This window comes from Somniosus microcephalus, chromosome 1 (genome assembly GCF_052327205.1).
Source record: "Somniosus microcephalus isolate GS21.2 chromosome 1, FLI_Smic_1.0, whole genome shotgun sequence".
NCBI lineage: Eukaryota > Metazoa > Chordata > Chondrichthyes > Squaliformes > Somniosidae > Somniosus > Somniosus microcephalus.
Genome location: NC_140987.1, coordinates 409,342,688 through 409,366,898, shown reverse-complemented (window position 1 = coordinate 409,366,898; position 24,211 = coordinate 409,342,688). Strand labels below are relative to the sequence as shown.

Here is a 24,211-nt window from a genome sequence, read left to right as displayed (position 1 = left end):
CCGGCCGGACGCGCTCCCTCCCCCCCGCCGGAGGCCTTGGTGGCATCGGCCCCCGATGTCGACCGCGCATCAGACGTTCCCGACGCACGGGCAGATCCGGGGGAGGAGCGGCGGCGGCGCCAGCCTCGGCCGCACGAGATGATCCGGCGGCCTTGGTGGCGGGGCAGTTTTTCCAGATGTGCCCCACCTCCTTGCAGGCGTGGCACCGCACACCGTCCAACGTCCAGAAGACGCGATAGGCAGTCCCCTCATGGTGGACGATGAACGCCCCGTCGGTGTCCTCCTCCCGCGCCAGCTGGACGAACTGCTGGCGCCGGAAGGAGAAGACATGGCGAAGGCTGGCTTCCCGGAAGCCGAGCGGGATGGGCGTGATCCCCGACCTCACCTCCCCAAGTTGGCATAAATGGGGAAGGAGGAGCTCACCAGGGACATAGAGCGGGACGTTTGAGATGACAATTCTCTGCGCGGTGGCCTCGAGAGGATCCACCGGCAGGAAGGTCCCACCCACGGTGAGCCCCTTGGCGACGGCCAGGGACACCGCCCGCTCCGACCCCAGGAAGAACACAGCCTTCCCGTGCATTTTTGAGGCCGCGACGATGGCTGAGGGGCCGACAACCCCAGCCATGGCTTTAACGCAGGCCTCAATGGTCATAGTGGGGTGAGTGTAGCTCTTCACCCCAAGCTTTTTTGTTATAAGTTTAAAGGGTGACGGGGCAGCAGAAGTAGCAGGAGCAGCTGTGGCTGTGGCTGCCACTCCCGCATAAGTCCTGGCTGGCCCCGCCACCGGCGAAGATGCAGTCGCCATTATGGGGTGTTTTTATAAGGGCTACACTCACCCCAAGTCACAGGCCTGAAGGTGTTAATGGCCTCAGGTATTTTTTTTGGTCCTCTATTGAGCAGAGGGAGCTGATTAGATTGAAGGCACACCTCTCCCCTTATTGATTGAAATTGGGAGAGGGGTTTCTCCCCTCTGCTCAATAGGCAATTAATAAATAAAGATGAACTTGAAGTGCCTCAGAGAAAGAGGCAGAGAGAGACAAAGAGAGAGAGAGAGTGGGGTGGGAAGGAGGGAGGCCGCAAGGGCAGTGTTGCCACTCAGGATGGTGGGTGGGTGTTGGCAGGGGTGCACTCTCCGATGGGATTTAAAAGTCTTTGATGGTGGTGGTCTTCTGGCAGGGGGAGAAGATGTCTTCACCTGGGAAAGCTGGAGATGCCCAGGCTCAGTCCTGCACCAGGTCCTAACGATGCAATTAATGGAATTAAAGACTTCACCTAGGCAGCTCCAGCTGTCCCAGGCCAGGGAATAGAAGGGGTGCTTATTAGTGGTGTGCGTGGCCTAGTTTTTAGCGAGAGCCACACACACACACAGACACCCCTTGATGATCCGGCCTTGTTTCTTCTTTTCTCCCCCCACCTAAAATACAAAGTCTTTGGGAGAGTGCACCAAATAACACCCACCTGAAAGACGATGTTGTTCTTCCCTCCTTCCAAACAGTTGGTGGTTGTTGAATGTTTCTCTCCCCTCTCTCCTGGAATGGAGGCCAATTTGGGGAGGCAGTGATAGGAAAGGACTCTCCCCTGGTTGGTGTTGTTGCTGGCCTCCCTTCTCCTTCTCCTCCTCTGTCCTCTCGCTCCAGGCACCTCAGTTGCTGTGATGATGGTGGAGGAGGTGGAGGTGGTAGTCTTACGTTCTCCTCCTCTTCCTGGTCAGGAGACCACCACTTTCCACTCTCCACTCTCCTGGTTTGGCTGCTCCTTCTCCTCCTGCTGACTGAGGCAGCTGCACAGCCAGCAATGCTGTGAATGAGGTACTGAACAGGAGGGCAACGTCAGACTGAAATACAGAAGCCTGCTAGGGCCTTTTTATACAGGGGTGGCCACTGCCGGTACTGCAGTCTAAAACCAGTTCTTCCCTTAAAGGTACATACACAACAATTCCTCCCCTTTTAGATAAACAGTACATAACATTCATTTAACAACTAAATAATAACTAATTACAATTTTCTGGATACTATATACATCAACTGAAATAATCATTTATAAGTTCAGTCTTTGAGGAGGCTTCCTGGTCCTGACTGGATAGTGCCTTTCTCGAGTATCCTGTTCTTGCGGCGGAGTTGATTCTGGTTCATTGCCATTGGTTGGTTCATCAGCTTCCAATACCACTGCTTCTGAGGTAGACGCAATCTGTACTTCGGGTTGATTACCAGGTGCACCTTCTCGTGGTATGGGTTTGGCTTGTTCCTGTGACTCTAGAATCTGGTCAGCATGGCACCTCACGATGCTCTCTCCAACGTCCACTGTGTACATTAGTGGTCCCTGCTGTGTGCATATCGTTCCTGGCTGCCATTTTTCTGTTCGGTAGTCGCGGGCCAAGACTGGTTGCCCTATCTTGAAGCTCCTGGTTGGCTTCTCATTTATGTGCTGGAATTGCTTATCCTCAACATCTCGTCTTATGTTTGGTTTGAGCAAATCCAGGCGACATCTTAGCCTTTGGTTGAAGAACAGTACGGCTGGAGCTTGGTTGGTGACTGCATGTGTCGCATTCCGGTAAGCAAACAAGAAATTATCCACCTTGTGTTGTAGTGGTATGTCGTCATTATACATTGCCTTTATGGCCTTTTTAAAGGTCTGAACAAAGCTCTCATCCAATCCATTTGTGGCTGGATGATATGGGGCAGATGTGTAATGTTTCACCCCATTATTCCTCAGAAACCTCCGGAAATCCTCAGGCACAAACTGTGGCCCATTGTCGGAGCAAATCTGTTCTGGCAACCCATTCCTGGCGAAGATGGTCCTTAGGACTGCAATAGTTTTCTCCGTGGTGGTGGAGGACATTTTAATGACCTCTGGCCATTTCGAATGGGCGTCCACAGCGATTAGAAACATTGAGTCCATAAATGGACCAGCGAAATCAATGTGTACCCATTGCCATGGAGATGAGGGCCACTCCCATGGATGTAGCGGGGCCTGTGGTGGAGCGTTTTGGACCTTCTGGCATCCTGTGCATCTCTTGGTCATATCCTCGATTTCTTTATCAATTCCCGGCCACCACACAAACACCCTAACTAAACTCTTCATTTTTACCCCTCCCAGATGACCCTCATGAAGCTCATTGAGCACTCTATCTCTCAACTTAGGTGGAATTGCCACTCGGGATCCACACATCAAGGTCCCCCAGCACACTGACAGCTGTTCTCTCCTTGGCGAGAATGCTGGCAACAGTGAGTCGCCATATGCTGGCCATCCCTTCACCGTCAAATCATAGACCCGAGAGAGTGTCGGGTCATTTCGGGTTTCCTTCTCTATACTCGAGTTTGTAACAGGCAAACATTCGACTATGGTCGCATGGAATACCTCAACAGGGTCCACTACAGGTGCTTCTTCTACCTTAGGCAACGGTAGGCGCGACAGCCAATCAGCGTTTCCATGCTGTTTTGTACCCTTGTACTCTATGTCGTACTGATGTGCCCCTAGAAAAAGTGACCATCTTTGCAGCCGTTGCGCCGTCATCACCGGAACGCCCTTCTTTGGGTTTAGAATGGAGACCAGGGGCTGATGATCAGTCAGTAGGGTGAATTTCTGCCCGTGCAGATAGTGATTGAACTTCTTCACCCCCCACACCAGGCTGAGGGCCTCCCTGTCAATCTGGGCGTAGTTACGCTCGGCTGAGGTTAGCGAGCGCGACGCAAAGGCTATTGGCCTCTCTGAACCGTCACGGAATTTGTGTGACAGCACCGCTCCAATGCCGTAGGGTGACGCATCACATGCCAACCGAATCAGTAGTGTTGGGTTGTAGTGGGCCAATACTTCTTTTGAAGTGATTAGGCATTTACATTCCTGAAAGGCACGCTTACACTCATCACTCCATTTCCATGTCACTCCAGTTAGCAGCAGGGCGTGCAGTGGGTGCAGCATTGTAGATAAATTCTGCAAGAACTTATGGTAGTAATTCACCAACCCGAGGAACGACCTCAGTTGCGACACATTTTCCGGTGCCGGAGCCTTGACTACAGCCTCAATCTTGTCCGGCGACTTATGCAACCCTTCCTCATCAATCATGTGGCCACAATACAAGATTTGTCTCCTGAAGAACTCGCATTTGGGGCGGTTGGCTCGTAGCCCATATTCCTGTAATCTCGTGAGCACCTGCTCCAGGTTGGCAAGGTGTTCACTGTCATTTTCGCCCGTAACCAGGATGTCGTCCAAATAACACTGGGTCCCCGGGATCCCTTGCAGGACTTGTTCCATCGCCCTCTGCCAAATAGCCGGGGCTGATGCTATCCCAAATACCAGTCGATTGTACTGGTAAAGGCCTTTCTGAGTGTTTATCGTGAGGTATTTTCTAGATGCTTCTTCCACCTCCATTTGTAGATACGCTTGGGCCAGATCAATCTTTGTAAAACGTTTCCCTCCAGATAGTGAGGTGAAAATATCTTCTATCTGCGGAAGTGGATACTGTACTGTGTGCAGGACTGGGTTCACAGTCACCTTGAAGTCCCCACAGATGCGAACCTTCTTCGGCTCCCCAGGCGTGCTGCTCAATGCTTTCTTCATTACAGGAATGATGGGTGTGGCCCACTCGCTCCAGTCCACCTTGGACAGCACACCCGAACGCTCCAGACTCTCCAGTTCAGCTTCAACGGCTGGGCGGATCGCGTATGGCACCGGTCTGGCCTTAAAAAATGTTGGGTTTGCGTTATCTTCAATCTTTATGGTTGCCTTTACTCCTTTTAGAGTCCCAAGTCCTTGTTGGAACACCTCCTCCGCGTCAGTTAGAATTTGTGACAGATGTCCAGGTGCGACGTCATCATCCTTTTTGTCAGTCACAGTTAGCGCCTGAATGGAATGCCAATCCAATTGTATTTTTCGGATCCATTCACGTCCCAATAATGGTGGTCCTCCATCTCGTAGTATATACATATATAGTTTCTGTGTTTCCTTGCCGTTATAGTTAACCGGCAACCTTATTTTTCCTCTGGGGTAGACCTTTTGCCCCGTGTATGTCTTCAATACAATGGACGTGTCCTTTAAGGGTATGTGTGAGAATAGCCGCTCATAGTCTCATCGATTCATGACAGTTAGGGCTGATCCTGTGTCCAATTCCATCTTTACTGGGGACCCTGCTATCGTGAGGGTGACCCAAATGGTTCGGTGATCCTCCTTTGCGATCATGTTATGTAACTTTAGAGAACTTAGTCTCCTGCTCCCGGAGTCCTTATCACTCTCCTGATCTTCCGAACTACTGTCTGTCAGTTTCTTTACTTTCCTGTACTGTTCCTTAGTAGTTCTTGTCGTGTTGGTTTTCTTTCCCGACCTGCAGACTCTTGCTATATGTCCCATTTTTCCGCATTGCCTGCATACTTTATCCTTAAACCAGCAGTCCTTCTGCTCATGGGTTGTTCTGCCGCAGCAATAGCACTTTTATGCTCCATACGAATTTCGTTAGCGCTGTATTCTTGTGGTTTCTGTTGTATTTCCGCAGCTCCCCGTGCTGCTGCTTCATAGGATACTGCCACGCTAAAAGCCTGTTCTAGCATCAGGTCCTTTTTCGAAAGTAGTCGTTTCTGGGTTCCTTCACTCTGGAGCCCGCAGACAAACTTATCCCGTAAGGTGTCTGCCAGTCCTGCTCCGAACTGGCAGTGCTTCGATAACTTGCGTAGTTCCGTAAGATAGTCAGCATTGCGCTCATCTTTGTGCTGGTTTCTTCTATGGAACTTGAATCTTTCTGCTATCAGCAGCGGTGTAGGGTTTAGGTGTTCCTGTAAGATATTAACAATCTCCTCAAAACTTTTCTCCATTGGTTTAGCTGGGGTAATTAAATTCCGCAATAGGCCGTACGTACTCGCGCCCATCAAATTCAATAATACCGACGCCCTCTTTCCATCGGCCACCTCATTTGCCTTGCAGTACACTTCCATTCTTTCCACATACGTGGTCCAGTCTTCTACCTCGTTGTTGAAAGCAGTGATACTGCCACTTTTCGGCATCTTGGGTGATTTAAAATGGTGCCTCCCGCACTTTTTCTTCTTCCCCAATGGAATAAAATGGCGCCTCCCGCGCTTTTCCTTCTTCCCCTTGCTGCCACGCTGCTCCTAGCATTCTACAGGGTAATGACGGCAACCCGCGGCTTCGGCGCGTCTCGCTTTCCTTCCCCCCGTTTATTTTCTCTCCGCTGCCCGGTTCTTGAGCACCGACCGTGCTCTGTGCGCTCCACCCTCTCTCTCGTTTTCTTTTCCCAGCGACGCTGTGCGGCCCGTTTTGTAGAGCCGCTCGATCGAGCTTGAGCCCGCCGCAGTCCGGAAGGGTCAGCGCACTACCTGCTGCCAGCACGATTTGCTGGAACACCTTAACTGGGGAGCCAAGCACAGCTCTCCACAGCCTCTCCCGCAATTATCTGAACACCGATGAATCCTTTGGGCAGTTGCCAGGGGTCGACGCCCGTTGCTCAGACTACGACCTCCAAGAAACCTCCTCTCAGGGTGAGATCCCCGTGAGATGATGCAACACTGCAGGTGAGTTCGAACTTACTCATCGCCACTGTAAAGTCCGCGCCTCAATAATACACGGACTTCGGGAGAACAGTTTAACAGGTACTTTACTGAACAGGAGGGCAACGTCAGACTGAAATACAGAAGCCTGCTAGGGCCTTTTTATACAGGGGTGGTCACTGCCGGTACTGCAGTCTAAAACCAGTTCTTCCCTTAAAGGTACATACACAACAGATGCCTTGTGTGTGCTTTCAGGAAAAAGCTGCTAATAATTCCATAGGCAGTACATTAGCACCAGAGGTGAACATGAAAACCTCAAGCAGCTGTCACATTTTAAAGAGATGACATTAGGGAGCCCATTCCCCCTCCCCCCCACATCACCAAACACAGTTCAGCCTTCCCATATTTCCAGTCGGTTCATTATCATGGAGTGGACATGCACCAGACCGGCTCGTTTGCTTGACTTTTGGTGTGTACCCACTCTCCAGAGGAAATGTGATTGCTGCTCCAGGCTTTAAAGGTTCTGAGCTGTGTTGAGTATGTCAATGAGCTGTGGACCTGCTGCTTGTAATTTTTCCCTTGGGGCTGCCCTTTTTTCATGCTCTGGATGTCTTGGGTTTAAACATTTTTTGATGGTTTTGGCTGCATGACTCCCTATTGTTTTATTGCCTGTCCACCTTTTAAATGTTGAAGTAGCTTATAATGTCTGGCAGCACTCCCAGTAGAAACACACCTTCACTTTGAGGTTGAGATTCCGAAAATAAGGAAGCGAGGTAGGAGGTTCTGTGCCCAAGCCATAGCCGCAAGATAGGGAAGGCTGGCAAGAGCAGCATGGTAGCAGACTGGGTTAATGCCGGCAGGAAGCGTAAAACCGGTAGTGCCAGAAAAAAATCAATGATCTCACCAAGTAGGCATGAGCAAAGCGATGGATTGTCTTATGCTTTGAATCAGCATCATTTGATTCCTCCCACCCATGCATTGTGTGATTGTAAATGATCTGCACACTTTTCTCAATCTCCCTTGTCCATTACCCTTTTCTTCAACACAACCCTGTCTTCCTCAGCCCAACAGGGTATTCTTTCACACATTGAGTGCAATGCAGATTCCATGCATACACTGTGACCTTTTCTATCACTACTACTTTTCTAGGAGAAGGCCACATACAATAGAGGGCAGCTTTCCACCACTGGAGGTAGAGAAGCTACAAGACAGAACTTAACCCCTTTTGAGGAGAGGGCCCTGCAGATCCAGAGTCATGATTTTCAGAAGGCAGATGGGGAAGAAAAAGGCATGGTGCCAGCTCAAGATGTGTCCACAACTGATCTTTCCTTCACACTCGCACGGACACACAAACTGACCAACACAGGCTACAGCATGCCAACTCCCTGCCAAAGAGAGTTCACCAATAAGTTCTTCTGAGGATATTCTCCTAACAGGTTCCTCTTTCTGTGTGGCAGAAATAGCTGCAGGGGACCCTCCCAGGAGAAAACAAGCATCTCACCCAGTACCCCGTCACTGCAACTCACTCAGGCAAGACAGTCAGAGGACAGCACATCAGGTGATAAACAGAGCACAGGTGAGCAGGAACAGGGGTAAGGTGATGGAGCAGGACGAAGGGGCACCTCACCAGAGAGGTATCCTTCATCTGTTGAGGTCAGAGATCTCAATCACAGGGGTTCAGCTTTTAAAAGGATGCTTTCTGAGAATGAGAGTGGCTAGCATGGAGGATTCCCCAAACTACATGTCAGGCAATAGAACACCTCATTGGAGAGTCAGCCTTGGAAAGAATGGCAGCTCCAGGGCCATCTTACACAAAGTCCCTCATGACAGAGGCCACAATGCTGGTCTGCCTCAATCAAGAATGCAGATGCTTTGGGCTGCAATCTCACCGGCTCTATGGGCAGGATAATTGATGAGCTGCTACAAAGTGGAGTGTATTTATATTAGGCCAGGACAGGACTTGGCCCAGCTGTGTTGCTTCGTCCAAATTTGAATAGTCTGTTGACACTCGCTGTTTAGGCTCACACCAAAAGAAGGACCACTGGACATAATGGAGAGTTGCCGATGCCTATGGAATTATACCCAGCAAGAGCCAACACCTTCAGAAGAAAAGGTGAGAAAATTGAAAATAAAAGCATCATCGCACCAGTAATAATCCCACTTCTCCAGACATCATGTCATTCTATTCAAATGGATTTTGTGCAGTGATGGACATGCAATATGCAAAATCATTTACCACTTTAATTTAATTAACTTTAGTGCAAACATAATTTCATTCTAATGTTGCTATTATCTACCCACCTCAATTGTCTATTAATTGCTTTTACTGTAAAGTTGTAGACATCAAGGTGAACAAAATACTAACTAGCAATCAATATTTGTTCTGAACGTGCTCTCCAGACCAGTCTCCCATCCGCAACCATAAACTTCATCCAATAATCTATTGGCCGTATTCTATCCTGTACCAGGTCCTGCCCATCCATGCCTCTGTTTTTGCTGGCCTACATTGCCTCCCAATCCCCAAACATCTCATTTAAAATCGTCATCCTTGTGTTTAAATCCTTTCATGGCCTTGCCCCTCCCTCTCTCTCTACCTCCTCCAGCCTTACAACCTTCCAAGAATTATGCATTCCTCCGATTTTGGCCTCTTGTGCATCCCCCACTCCCTTCACCCCATCATTGGTGGCCGTGCCTTCAGCCATTTTGGCCCTATGCTCTGGAATTCCCTCCCTAAACTTCTCCACCTCTCTCTCCTCCTTTAAGACCCTCCTTAAAACCAACTTCTTTGACCAAGCTTTTAGTCACCACCTTTGGCTCAGCATCCATTTTTACCTGATTATGCTTCTGTGAAAATATCTTGGGGTGTTTTTCTATATTAAAGGTGCTGTATAAATGCAAGTTGTTTTTGTGGTTATTCTGATCATTATCAACTGACCCCTGCTGAATACTTGTGGATGTCAAGTGAAGACATTAATTTGAGCTTCATGGGGCAAGTAAGATAGGCAGTGCACATCCTTAGTCCTTATGTGCAAATACGTTCAAGGGCCAAAGTTACAAGAAGTGCTATTTATGCATTTAGGGGCAAAGTGAAAGACAAACATCTACTAATTTCATGCTCCTGCAACAAATGTGAACAATTGGGCCAACAGGGAGTTACTGATAGACTATTACTGTAAAAGATGGGAGGACACCAAACTGACAAATACACCAATTTTAATGAGACCATCACAGGCAAACAGGAAGTTACATTGATTTTAAAAGCAATATATAAAAATCAATGAAATGCTTGCCTAAAAACAACAAATGTGTAAAAGTAAATTGTAATCTTTTCACATAATTTAGTAAAACGTGTTAACATAGGAAGGTATTGTTACAGTTTAACTATTAATGTAAGAAAATAAAGAATGTAATGAAACTGAGCCTTTTAAAATCTATGACTGGCCTTAACATTCCTGAGTTAGATAGAGGAACCAATTAGGTAGGGATCCTGGTCCTGGTCACTATCCAATAACATTTGCTGGAAAGTGCACACATGTGGATGTCAGGTGAGGACAGGCTCAGGCTTGGCTGTGATGCACTCCATGATGCCTGCCAAACAGGCGAACCAGAGTTACATATGAAAAATGGCCATTTGAGCAAATATAATATAAAGCTACCAGGGTCCATGTAACCATAACCCACCAAGGGTCAGCATCGCCTTCAGGAAGGTAGTAGATAAAACTGAAAAGGACTTTGAAGCTGCGTTGGGATTTTTCAAAGCAGGCTACATTTCTGGAATTGTGAGAAGCAACAGGCTCAGAAACTGCTCAAACTCTGTTCTGTTTGTCTTATAGCTTAAAAATGGAACAATTTGTTTTGCCATTTCTTTTAGGAGTTGAGTACTGCAATAAACAGAGTGCGGTGCTGTAATTTTAAACTTGTGTTCTTCTGAAGCGGCATAGGAAGAAAGCTGATGTTATTCTTCACACTGAAGCACCTGGTTGTTCAGAGGCACAGGCGGATCTCGCAGATATTTCTGAATATTCGCTCTCTTTTTTATTCGTCATCACTTCGTATTCGTTATTTTCACTCAAGACTATGTTCATAGGTTCCTGATGCGTGTACCTTTCATACCTAACACTGAAAGTAAAAAAAAACTCAATGTGAATCAATCTCTACAGCCTTAAGAGAAGACAGTTATAATACAGACATACCTGTACAATCAGAAAGGCAAGAAAAGGCTATCAGGCCCATTAATCCTAAACCCAACCAGTCAATGGTGCAACTTAGCGCACTATCCATCCATCCCCAAACCAGGCTTTTATCTGGGAGAGGCACAAAAACAGAGGGATAAAACTGCAGCCAATTTAGAAAAAGCTTTGGGAAATTCATCTCCAAATCTCTGAAGTAATCAAGCAAGTGCCAGGATACCGCACTTTCCCATGACTCATCTAATCACAGCTAATTAGCAATTTAGCCCCGATAACTGGAAATGTCAGGGCTGATTTCCTTCCACTTTGGGCCCAGGTAATGCTTATTCTCCAGGTGCAAAGGCAGAGAACTGTGATGCTGGGTCTCTGCCCCTTTGTGTTGCTTGGAGATTTCAGTGGGTTTGTGAGAGGGAGGTAGAGTGCCTGCATCTTGAGAGTAATGAGATGGAAGTGATATCACAATGGCTCCTGCCTCATTTTCCAGGGTCTCCACTCAGCAGAAGCCCAAATTGGTCAGAAAAGTAAAAGCCCATGGGATCCAAGGGAAAGTGGCAAGTTGGATCCAAAATTGGCTCATTGACAGGAAGCAAAAGGTAATGGTCGACGGGTATTTTTGTGACTAGAAGGTTATTTCCAGTGGGGTTCCGCAGGGCTCAGTCCAAAATGATTTGTGGAGGTGGAAGACGTGGGTATGGTTCTTAATGAATACTTTGCGTCTGTCTTCACAGAGGAGAGGGACGATGTAGACATTGTAGTTAAGGAGGAGAAGTGTGAAATATTAGATGGGATAAACACAGAGAGGAAATATTAAGAGGTTTAGCATCTTTGAAAGTAGATAAATTGCCAGGCCTGGATGAAATGAATCCCAGGCTGATGAGAGGCAAGGGAGGAAACAGCGGAGGCTCTGACCATTATTTTCCAATCTTCTCTGGCTACAGGCATGGTGCCAGAAGACTGGAGCACTGCTAACGTGGTACCGTTGTTTAAAAAGGGAGAAAGGGATAGACCGAGTAATTACAGGCCAGTCAGCCTAATCTCGGTGGTGGGAAAATTATTGGAAAAAATTCCGAGGGATAGTATAAATCATCATTTAGAAAGTCACGGATTACTCAAGGACAGTCAGCATGGATTGTTACGGGAAGGTCGTGTCTGACTAACTTGACTGAATTTTTGAGGCGGTAACGAGGAGCATCGATGAGGGTAGTGCAATTGATGTAGTCTACATGGATATTAGCAAGGCCTTTGACAAGGTCCACAAGGCAGGTTGGTCAAAAAAGTAAAAGCCCATGGGATCCAAGGGAAAGTTGGAACCAAAATTGGCTCAGTGACAGGAAGCAAAGGGTAATGATCGATGGGTGTTTTTGTGACTAGAAGGCTGTTTCCAGTGGGGTTCCACAGGGTTCAGTACTAGGTCCCTTGCTTTTTGTGGTATATACCAATGATTTACACTTCAATGTAGGGGGCATGGTTAAGAAGTTTGCAGATGATACAAAAATTGGCTGTGTGGATGATAGTGAGGAAGATAGCTGTAGACCGCAGGAATATATCAATGGACTGGTCAGGTGGGTAGTAAAGTGGCAAATGGAATTCACGCTGGAGAAGTGTGAGGTAATGCATTTGGGGAGGGCTAACAAGGAAAGGGAATACACAATAAATGTTGGACACTGAGAAATGTAGAGGAACAGAGCTTGGAGTGCATGTCTACAGATCCCTGAAGGTAGCAGGACAAGTAGATAAGGTGGCTAAGAAGGCATATGGAATACTTTCCTTTATTAGCCGAGGCACAGAATATAAGCACAGAGAGGTTATGCTAGAACTGTATAAAACACTAGTTAGGCCACAGCTAGAGTACTGCGTACAGTTCTGGTCACTACATTACAGGAAAGATGTGATTGCACTAGAGAGGGTACAGAGGAGATTTTACAAGGATGTTGCCAGGACTGGAGAATTTTAGCTATGAGGAAAGATTGGACAGGCTGGGGTTGTTTTCTTTGGAACGGAGGAGGCTGAGGGGAGACTTAATTGAGGTGTATAAAATTATGACGGGCCTAGATAGAGTGGATAGGAAGCACATAATTCCCTTAGCGGAGAGGTCAATAACCAGGGGACATAGATTTAAAGTAATTGGTAGAAGGATTAGGGGGAGTTGAGTATAACTTTTTTCACCCAGAGGGTGGTGGGGGTCTGGAACTCACTGCCTGAAAAGGTGATAGAGGCAGAAACTCTCATCACATTTAAAAAGTACTTGGATGTGCACTTGAGGTGCCGTAAACTGCAAGGCAACAGACCAAGAGCTGGAAAGTGGGATTAGGCAGGATAGCTCTTTCTCAACTGGCGCAGACACAATGGGCCGAATGGCCCCCTTCTGTGCTGTAAATTTCTATGATTCTATGATTGGGCCACGCACTGATAGTGGGCCTTACTCCATACCAGGCTGCTCAGATGCTGAAATCTGAGTGCAAACTTTTGGAGTGAGACATAAGGCAGATGTTCTCGTTTTTAGATGAAACAAGACCAGGATCGGTGTTGAGCGCCTTCGGGCTGCTGTTTTTCAACAGCAACCAGAAGGTAGTGGTTGGCTTTCCTACCCTACTCCCAGGCACAATGCCCTGCCAAGGTGGAACATCAGGCCTAGAAAAGTGGCCTGAATCTGAAAATACAGATGAGGTTACTTTGAGTGCACTCCGCCTGTCACATTTAGGCTGGGGGAAGATAAAGAAAAATGAGCCACACGCTCTTCTCTAAAGAATGATGGTTGGGGAGCAGAAAATTGTCCCCATCCTCTCAGGAGCTGGTCAAGTTCTCTTGTGTAGCAGCCCCATACTCGTGGCCTCAGCCGTTTGTCCCAGAGGTCAATGACTGCAAAATATAATTTCTCACTGGCATCTAGCATAACTTTTTGCCTTCAGATTTTACAGGTACAAGCTCTAGTCCTATCATCCCTTTCTATTTCAAATAGTTAATCTATTCTTCATTTAAAAACATTTTAATCATATTCCCTCCAAGCTTGCATTTCTCCAAAATAAATAAGCCTAATGCTTGAAGTCTGCTCATAACTAAGAGATCCTCTTGCACCATTTCCAGGAACTATTATTCTCATGACAGTTCCCACCTTTAATATACAGAGATGGCAATCGGGCCTATTCGCGCTGGAAGCATGCAAATAGAAGGAAGTGGGACCTGTCTGGTGTATTTACATATACATAGGATTACGTACATAGGATATACGGCACAGAAACAGGCCATTCAGCCTAACCAGTCCATGCTCCACTCGAGTCTCCTCCCATCTTTCCTCATCTAATTCTATCAACGTAACCCTCTATTCCCTTCTCCCTCGTATGCTTGTCTAGCCTCCTGTTAAATGCATCTATACTATTCACTTCAACCACTCCCTGTGGTAGCGAGTTCCACATTCTCACCACTCTTTGGGTAAAGAAGTTTCTTCTGAATTCCCTATTTGATTTCTTGGTGACTCTTATATTGATGGCCTCTAGTTATGCTCTTCCCCACAAGTGGAAACATTCTCTCTGTATCCACTCTATCAAAACCTTTCATGATTTTAAAGACCTCTATTAGGTCACCCCTCAGCCTTCTTTTTTCAAGAGAAAAGAGACCCAGCCTGTTCATCCTTTCTGATATGTAATACCCTTGCATTTCTGGTATCATCCTTGTAAATCTTGTTTACATGCTCTCCAGTGCCTCTATATCCTTTTTATAATATGGCGAGCAGAACTGCATGCAGTACTCCCAAGTGTGGTCTAACCAAGGTTTGATACAGGTTTAGCATAACTTCCCTACTTTTCAATTCTATACCTCTAGAAATAAACCCTAGAGCTTGGTTTGCTTTTTTTAATGGCCTTGCTAACCTGTGTCGCAACTTTTAGTGATTTGTGCATTTGTACTCCGAGATCCCTTTGTTCCTCTACCCCACCTAGACTCGCATCCTCCAAGTAGTAAGTGACCTCCCTATTCTTCCTACCAAAATGTAATACCTCACATTTATCTGTGTTGAACTTCATTTGTCAATTATATGCCCATTCTGCAAGTTTATTAATGTCCTCCTGTAATTTGTTGCAGTCCTCCTCAGTATTGACTATCCCCCCCCAATGTGGTGTCATCTGCAAATTTAGAAATTGTGTTTTTGATTCCAAAGTCTATTTGGAAGGAGTGGGAAGGAGAGGGGGCAAGAAATTCAAAATCCACTGATATTGGGCCACAAAACAGGCTCCAAACACTAACAAGCAGGTGATTGGCATGTCTGCTGTTTGTGCACCTTTACCAAGTGAACAACCACTATTCACAAGTATGCTTGAAGTTTCCTAACCACACTAGGGAGGGTGGCTAAGAAGACCCTGCAGATATTATAATGAACTAGGAACCGTTGGTGCTGAATTTGTATTCTGCTCTAAAACCACTAGCTAGCTTTCCTCTTTAGTTGCACATTTGGTAGCTAAACACGCAAGTTCCACTTCCCATTTCAGCTCATAGTCACTGATGCTTTTAATGCTGAAATGGATTGTTGAGGCCAGGACAATGAACTCATTTATGAACAGCTAGACACTGCAATAGAAGAGGGTTGATATTGTGGAGGAATGAGAAGAAAATGAGTCAATATGCCTACTTAATACAAACCTCCCTTGTGATTTTCGTATGAATCAGTATTTAGTCTTCATGAGGGTAGAACCCCAGCACAGTTTTTCCTGCCTTCATGATAAGATCACAAGATAATTACGGATGAGGAAGGCCATTAATTCATCCATCCAAAGAGTTCCTAAAGTCACCTTATCGTAGCATCCAATTGTTTCTTAAATAATTCCTGGGGTTTTCCTTCACTAATCTATTCCGGATGCTGATTACTCGGTGTAAAGAAGAATTTCCTGATACGAGTCCTACAATTACCCTTTGCTAGATTGAACCCGTGTCCCCTTGTCTGCTCCTGTACTTTAATTTGAAGTAATATTCCATGTACACGTTTTCTATGCCCATAACAATCTTATATACCTCTATAAGGTCACCTCTCAAACTTCTCCTTTCTGGGCTGAAAAGCCCAAGTCAATCCAGTCTTCCCTCATAGTGTCAGACCCGACACTAGGGATCAGCCCTGTGGCTCTTCTCTGCACTGCCTCCAGCATTTGAATGACTCTCTTCTTTCTCAGCAATCAGAACTGCATTATATTCTACTTTTTAGGCTATATAGTTCACCATCCTATTGGTTTTGTTAATTGTGGCCTTGCATTGGTTGTTTAACATCAAGCCTAATAAGACTCCTAGGAGAGGACACTTTCAGCTTCATCCTTAGCTATTTCAACACCATTCATGCAGTAGGCGTGTCACCTATTATGCTTTCCTATGTGTAGCACTTTAAACTCGTTTGCATTAAATGTCATCTAGCCTTTTATTCTGCACACTTACATATTTTGTCCAACTCATTCTGTAATTTCTGAACTGCCTCTTCCGATTCCACTGGCCTTCTTAGTTTGCTATCATTTGCATTGCGTTTCTGAAACCAGGTCATTAATGTAAATTAGTAGCAGCAGTGGTCCCAGCACTGAGCCCTGAGCCACTCTACTCAGCACATCCCCCCACTCTGACAGAACATAGGAACAGGAGTAGGCCATTTAGCCCCTCAAGCCTGTTCCGCCATTCAATGAGATCATGGCTGATCTGCGACCTAACTCCATATGCCTGCCTTTGGCCCATATACCTTAATACCCTTGGTTAACAAAAAGCTATCAATCTCAGATTTAATATTAACAATTGATCTAGCATCAATTGCCATTTGCACAAGAGAGTTCCAAACATCTACCACCCTTTGTGTGTAGAAGTGTTTCCTAATTTCACTCCCGAAAGGTCTGGCTCTAATTTTTAGACTATGCCCCCTAGTCCTAGAATCCCCAACCAGCGGAAATAGTTTCTCTCTATTTATCCTATCTATTCCCCTTAATATCCTGAAAACTTCGATCAGATCACCCCTTAACCTTCTAAATTCTAGGGAATACAACCCTAATTTGTGTAATCTCCTCGTAACTTAACCCTTGAAGTCCGGGTATCATTCTGGTAAACCTACGCTGCACTCCCTCCAAGGCCCAGAACTGCTCACAGTACTCCAGGTGTGGTCTAACCAAGGTTTTGTATAGCTACAGCATAACTTCTACCCCCTTGTATTCTAGTCCTCTAGATATAAAGGCCAGCATCCCATTAGCCTTTTTGATTATTTTCTGTACCTGTTCATGACATTTTAATGACCTATGTACCTGGACCCCCAAGTCTCTTTGAACATCCAGTTTTTAGCTTTTCGTCATTTAGAAAGTACCCTGTTCTATCCTTTTTAGGTCCAAAGTGGATGACCTCACATTTGCTTACATTGAAATCCATTTATCACAGTTTTGCCCATTTGCTTAATCTATCAATATCCCTTTGTCATTTTATGCTTTCGTTTACACTGCCTACAATGCCACCTATCTTTGTGTCATTGGCAAATCTGGATATATGACTTACTATGCCACCATTGAAGTCATTAATAAATATTGTGAATAGTTGAGGCCCCAACACAGATCCCTGTGGGACACCACTAGTCACATCCTGCCAATTAGAGTACCTGCCCATCCCTACTCTCTCTCTGTCTCATGCCGCTCAGCCAATTTCCTAACCAGGTCAATAATTTGCCCTCAACTCCGTGGGCTTCTACCTTAGATAACAATCTCTTATGTGGGACTTTATCAAATGCCTTCTGGAAGTCCATATAAATAACATCCATAGACATTCCCCTGTCCATTACTTTAGTCACCTCTTCAAAAAATTCAATCAGGTTTGTCAGGCTTGACCTACCGCTCACAAATCCATGCTGGCTCTCTCTAATCAGCTGAAAATTTGAGAGGTCATCCTATCCTTAATCACAGAACTCCTCTAATAAGTATTTGTTCTTTCCCACCCTTCAGCCAGCTGGCAGGTATGCGCCTACATGATGTTGCTGTATTCCAGGATAGTAGCAGATACCTGCCTCCCACCATCCTTCTCAGAGACCTGCCTCCCACCATCCCTCTCAGAGACCTGCCTCCCACCATCCTTCTCAGAGACCTGCCTCCCACCATCCCTCTCAGAGACCTGCCTCCCACCATCCCTCTCAGATACCTGCCTCCCACCATCTCTCTCAGATACCTGCCTCCCACCATCCTTCTCAGAGACCTGCCTCCCACCATCCCTCTCAGATACCTGCCTCCCACCATCCTTCTCAGAGACCTGCCTCCCACCATCCCTCTCAGATACCTGCCTCCCACCATCTCTCTCAGAGACCTGCCTCCCACCATCTCTCTCAGATACCTGCCTCCCACCATCTCTCTGATACCTGCCTCCCACCATCCCTCTCAGATACCTGCCTCCCACCATCCCTCTCAGATACCTGCCTCCCACCATCTCTCTCAGATACCTGCCTCCCACCATCTCTCTCAGATACCTGCCTCCCACCATCTCTCTCAGATACCTGCCTCCCACCATCTCTCTCAGATACCTGCCTCCCACCATCTCTCTCAGATACCTGCCTCCCACCATCTCTCTCAGATACCTGCCTCCCACCATCCCTCTCAGATACCTGCCTCCCACCATCCCTCTCAGAGACCTGCCTCCCACCATCCCTCTCAGATACCTGCCTCCCACCATCCCTCTCAGATACCTGCCTCCCACCATCTCTCTCAGATACCTGCCTCCCACCATCCCTCTCAGATACCTGCCTCCCACCATCTCTCTCAGATACCTGCCTCCCACCATCTCTCTCAGATACCTGCCTCCCACCATCTCTCTCAGATACCTGCCTCCCACCATCTCTCTCAGATACCTGCCTCCCACCATCCCTCTCAGATACCTGCCTCCCACCATCTCTCTCAGATACCTGCCTCCCACCATCTCTCTCAGATACCTGCCTCCCACCATCCCTCTCAGATACCTGCCTCCCACCATCCCTCTCAGATACCTGCCTCCCACCATCTCTGATACCTGCCTCCCACCATCCCTCTCAGATACCTGCCTCCCACCATCTCTCTCAGATACCTGCCTCCCACCATCTCTCTCAGATACCTGCCTCCCACCATCCCTCTCAGATACCTGCCTCCCACCATCCCTCTCAGATACCTGCCTCCCACCATCCCTCTCAGAGACCTGCCTCCCACCATCCCTCTCAGATACCTGCCTCCCACCATCTCTCTCAGATACCTGCCTCCCACCATCCCTCTCAGATACCTGCCTCCCACCATCCCTCTCAGATACCTGCCTCCCACCATCTCTCTCAGATACCTGCCTCCCACCATCCCTCTCAGATACCTGCCTCCCACCATCTCTCTCAGATACCTGCCTCCCACCATCTCTCTCAGATACCTGCCTCCCACCATCTCTCTCAGATACCTGCCTCCCACCATCTCTCTCAGATACCTGCCTCCCACCATCCCTCTCAGATACCTGCCTCCCACCATCTCTCTCAGATACCTGCCTCCCACCATCTCTGATACCTGCCTCCCACCATCTCTCTCAGATACCTGCCTCCCACCATCTCTCTCAGATACCTGCCTCCCACCATCTCTCTCAGATACCTGCCTCCCACCATCTCTCTCAGATACCTGCCTCCCACCATCTCTCTCAGATACCTGCCTCCCACCATCTCTCTCAGATACCTGCCTCCCACCATCTCTCTCAGATACCTGCCTCCCACCATCCCTCTCAGATACCTGCCTCCCACCATCCCTCTCAGATACCTGCCTCCCACCATCCCTCTCAGATACCTGCCTCCCACCATCTCTCTCAGATACCTGCCTCCCACCATCCCTCTCAGATACCTGCCTCCCACCATCTCTCTCAGATACCTGCCTCCCACCATCCCTCTCAGATACCTGCCTCCCACCATCCCTCTCAGATACCTGCATATGTGACAAAAGAGACAGGGGAAGAAATGTATGCCAAGCCAAAGAAGGAGATTAGGAGGTGGCAACTAAAAGCTCAGGCAAAGAGGTAGATTTTAAGGAGGCATCTCATGATTGAATTTTTTTGTTATTGCTGAAAGAAATGAACAATTGCAACTTATGAAGGGGGTCACTGATACAAGGTTCCCACAGAAAAACAAATATAATCATGGGCTGCAATTCCCAAAACTCAAGCAAAAGTTCTAGAATCCCATGTAATAAAAATGGAATTTGACTTATTCAGTCACCAGGTAACTCTTGAGCATTGAAGGTGGATATGCACCTACCTTGGCAAGTCATATAAGTGCCCTAAAGAAAAGAGCAAAGGTTTAATTAGAATCTGAATGCAACAGACTACAGTAAATGTTTTTGTAATAATACACAATAATCACCAAATATCCAATGAATGGAATTGAATCAGCACAGAGAAACTTAAAGAATTTGGGAGGAACGGCGAGTTTGTCACTTTCAATATCCAGACAATATGGCAAAACAATTAAAACATCCAACCGAATGCTAGGATATATAGCCAGCATAATAGTGCAGAGCTTTTCAAAAGTTATGCAGGGCATTACATTGCATTGGTTACACCACATTTAGAGTACTGGGGCAGGTAACACAATGGCAGATGGTCACTCCCTAGAAAATTGGGAATGGAGACCTTAGGCCTGCAATGTGCCCATGACAATCAGCGGTAAATGCAAAGGGAATGGGAGCTTGCACATAAAGCGTGCGTTAGGCTCATTAGACCTATGAGTCCCGTGCAAATAAAGTGTCCACTCGTAATACAGCTGGAACATCGGAGCAGCACTCCAGTCACACAGTGCCCACTGAAGGGAAGGCCCCCAATGACATTTTGAAAATATTCAGCATTACTACCTTTTACACCCCTGCTAACTCTGACCCCAGTGCCTCTGTAACCCCCACCCCAGTGGACATCCCATGCCATTAATTGCACAGCACACAACAGGGAGCCAGAAGCCCTTTACTGGCTGCTGGGGTGCCCAACAATGTGGCCCGAGTACTCTTGGCATGTCCTGGGAGGCATACCATCGTGGCAGAAAATTATGCAAATAGACTCACTTCACTTTATTCAATAAAGGTGCATGGAACACTCGTGCAGTGCCAGTGATGCCATATTACTATCCCCATTATGTTCAATTTTAGTCACCATGCCAGACAAAGAATACATTATAAATGGTACAGAAAGGGGCAACAAAAATTCTCCATGACTTATTTCAGGGTGTTTCAGGAAAAAGATTTACGCGTGTCACGAGAAGACGAGTGATGTGGGCACTCTTCCAAGCAGGCACTATCGGCAGGAAACCTTGCCCACTGCCAGCATGGATCAGAAAATCACAGGTCCCAAGTTCTCCCCTCCTCTCCTGAAGAGGCTGATTATTATTGGAGTATGGTTCCATGGGTGAGGACAGCTGTCCCTAGTAGCTATTCTTTATTCTCCAGCTTTAACAGTGAACATCAGCAGGCTAGTCAACTGTGGGGGCATCAGAGCGGAGACAGATCTTGTCCCCGCCTGATATCCATACCCATGCACTTTCCAGCAGGCATTGCTAGATAGCAATCAAGAGCAGAACTCAGGCTAATTTTTCTTCTTTCTAGCCCAAGGCAGCCAAGGCCAAATGCGATGCCCCTCCTGCCACCATGGCTGTTAACTAAGCATGGATGGACCACAGCTATTCTTAGTCAGTTATTTTCTAAGTAACCTATACTTTTGCCTGAAATAACAACTGAAAATGCTGGAAACACTCAGCAGGTCAGGCAGCATCTGTGGAGAGCGAAACAGAGTCAACGTTTCGGGTCGAGAACCCTTTGTCAGAAAAAAATGAAGGGCTCGAATTTCCAAGGGGGTTCTAATGATTGTCTGTCGCAATTTCGACAGAAGATCTGCGGAAACCTCAGAGAAACAGCATTTACACCATTTCTGTCGATCCTGGGCCTACTTTTAGAATCTTTTTTGCCCATAATATTTTGCTATTGTATACATTTACCTGTCTTCATCCTTGTCCTGAACACGATGCAGATAATGATAACAGAAAAAAACAACACGATCAGAGCAACTGTCAACACAAACACCCAGACTGAAATGTTCACATTGTTGAATCCTAGAAAAACAGAGTTACAGTAATCACTAATATATTCAGACATACATGCGCCATGAATTTTTTTAAATCTATGGGATTATTTTATAAGGATTAGTGCCACCCCGAAGGGTTCTTATGGATCCTACTTTCCATTGCACATGTTCCACCGTGAGTGATGTTTTAGAACTATGATAAAAATGAAGGGCTCGAATTTCTAAGGGGGTTCTCCTGATTGTCTGCCATAATTTCAACAGAAGGTCTGCGGAAACTTCAGAAATAGCACTTATACCATTTCTCCAGGATTTCTACCAAAATTATGGCGGACAATCAGGAGAACCCCCAGAGAATATCAGAAATGTTCAAAAATGTCGATTCTGGGCCTACTTTTAGAATTGTTTTTGCCCATAGTATATGTTTTTTCCATGTATTACATTAAAAAGTTGGGGTTTTTTTAATGAGAGATGCTATCCCTAAAGTGGCTTCTGCCATTGCATGCTGGCAAATTGGCTAGGTTTCTGTGGCCTTATCTGAAGCATATCTGAAAGATATCAGTCAAGCTGTTGCTTACCAACAGACATAACATCTGAGGAAAACAATGACCGAGTGCGAGAAACACTTATAATGTTTCTCTAGCAATTAATCATTGTTACAGTATATTCAGGACAGCCCTCATCAACTCCTTTGGGTGGTGTAACAAAGGCTTTTTTTTAAAATATGTGTTGATATAGCTGCAATCTACTGTGCAAGTACTTGTCTTAGACTGGCAAATTGGCTTTTCAAAAGGCAAGAATACATTTCAAAGTGTAAGTTTTGAATATTTCTGATATTCGAGTTAGTTACAATTTTGACTGAGCTGCAATGGACAAGGAACCAAGACGCACATTTTATAAATAGGACTGCCTGCGTAATTCTAAATATGCGTACAACCAGTAGGGGTTAGGATAATCTACTATCACTTGATAAGTCTGCACAGAAACACGTTTCAAAAGAACTCGAGCAACAAATTTGTCTGATTCAAAAGCAAAATACTGCGGATGCTGGAGATTTGTCTGATTACCTCTTTCAGGAGTTTATTCAGAACTCCTGTGCTATTTGTGCTGACTTCAACAATTGGCTGCATTTTACTGCTGCTGAAAAAGGCTCTGCGCATAAGCCTAATTTGGTTGTTCGGTCTGATACAAAAATGTCAGGCATAACTGCTATTAATCGTCCTCAGGAGTGACATGGGTGTATAGTGGCAATCCTGCACAAAATCAAGAGATTAAACTCAGGCCCAATTCTCAATCCCGGGCCTACTTTCAGAATCTTTTTTGCTCCAAATCATAGACACATAAATCACAAGATACTTATGGAGAACTTCAACAGGAGACCGACCCAAGGAAACAGCAAAAAACTTTTCAGATTTGAAAGGTGGCAAATTAGAGGAACATTTTTGAGGTATATAAAATATTAAGTGGAATAAAAAGTTAATCTCAAGCAATAGGTCAAGTTAAACCATGTCTACATGACAAGGTACTAACTGGTAAAAGGCAAGTTTAGGATGATATCAGGAAACATTTCTTCACAAAGTGGTGGGGAATTGGTAGATTTCTATGGAAGCATGAGTTAGGTGAGCGGCATTACATCTGAGCCCAATCTTATTTGCACGTAAAATTCACACAGGCACTTTCCAGCAGGAGTCAATGGATACAAGCACTTGGTTGTTAGGTGAGGACAGTCAGGCTCAGTTGTGATGTTCTTTACAGAAAAATAGCCTGCTAATACTGTATTTAGGTTATTGTTGCAAAATAAATTGGGCAGGTGGGAAAATGGTCGGGATTTCCATCCCACTGGAACTCCATCTACTTTGCGTCCCTGGGGTCATGACCAACAGCGGTGGAATTGACTGCCTCAAATAGACGGGCACTTCATAAACTTGTGTTTTGCAACATGTCCATCTGCAAACCATTTCCTGTCATTCAGACATGCAGGGTATCAAGCCTGAAGGATGCCCAATTAAAATAGGCACCTGGGGTTTTTATTGAATCCGTTGTAGTGATAGAATCTTTAGTGGACCCAGGTAAGTTAAATCATTTCTTCATATTTTAGTCATTTTTGACCGTTTAAATTTTTTTGTCTAGTGATATTTAAGTTTGTGAGCTTTTGTGCCAATTGTTACAAACACGTTGCTCCTACAACACCATTACTAGCACCAATGGGTTTCCCAAAGTTCTCCATCAGACATATTTGCAAGAAGAGGAAGACCTAGAGAGGGATGCCAGGCTGGTCAGGTGGGGTGAGGGATGCTTTTTGCCCAATCACCAGTACCCGCATCTACAAACAGAGGTGAACATATTTTGCTTTGGTAGACAATTAGTGCAAGCAGAGACTCCTTTTCCCAAAGGAAGCTGGGACATCAAACACTAATGGCACCACTAAGGCATGTGAATGTTTAACTAACCTCAACTTTGGATGCTTCCTTGAAAACATCCCAATCATACTAT

The 24,211-nt window shown here is 46.1% G+C and overlaps 1 pseudogene across 1 annotated transcript in view; it reads right to left on the bottom strand.

The window, feature by feature from the left end:
• Nucleotides 1–9,687: 9,687 nt before the first annotated feature.
• Nucleotides 9,688–24,211, bottom strand: part of LOC147125183 (CD276 antigen homolog) — a 33,128-nt pseudogene continuing 18,604 nt past the window's right edge. Inside the window, exons 4-6 of the transcript XR_015079729.1 lie at nt 21,636–21,749; nt 19,914–19,935; nt 9,688–10,610 (exon numbers count right to left, since the gene is read on the bottom strand). The product of XR_015079729.1 is annotated as a CD276 antigen homolog (transcript). The remainder of the gene's footprint in view (nt 10,611–19,913; nt 19,936–21,635; nt 21,750–24,211) is intronic.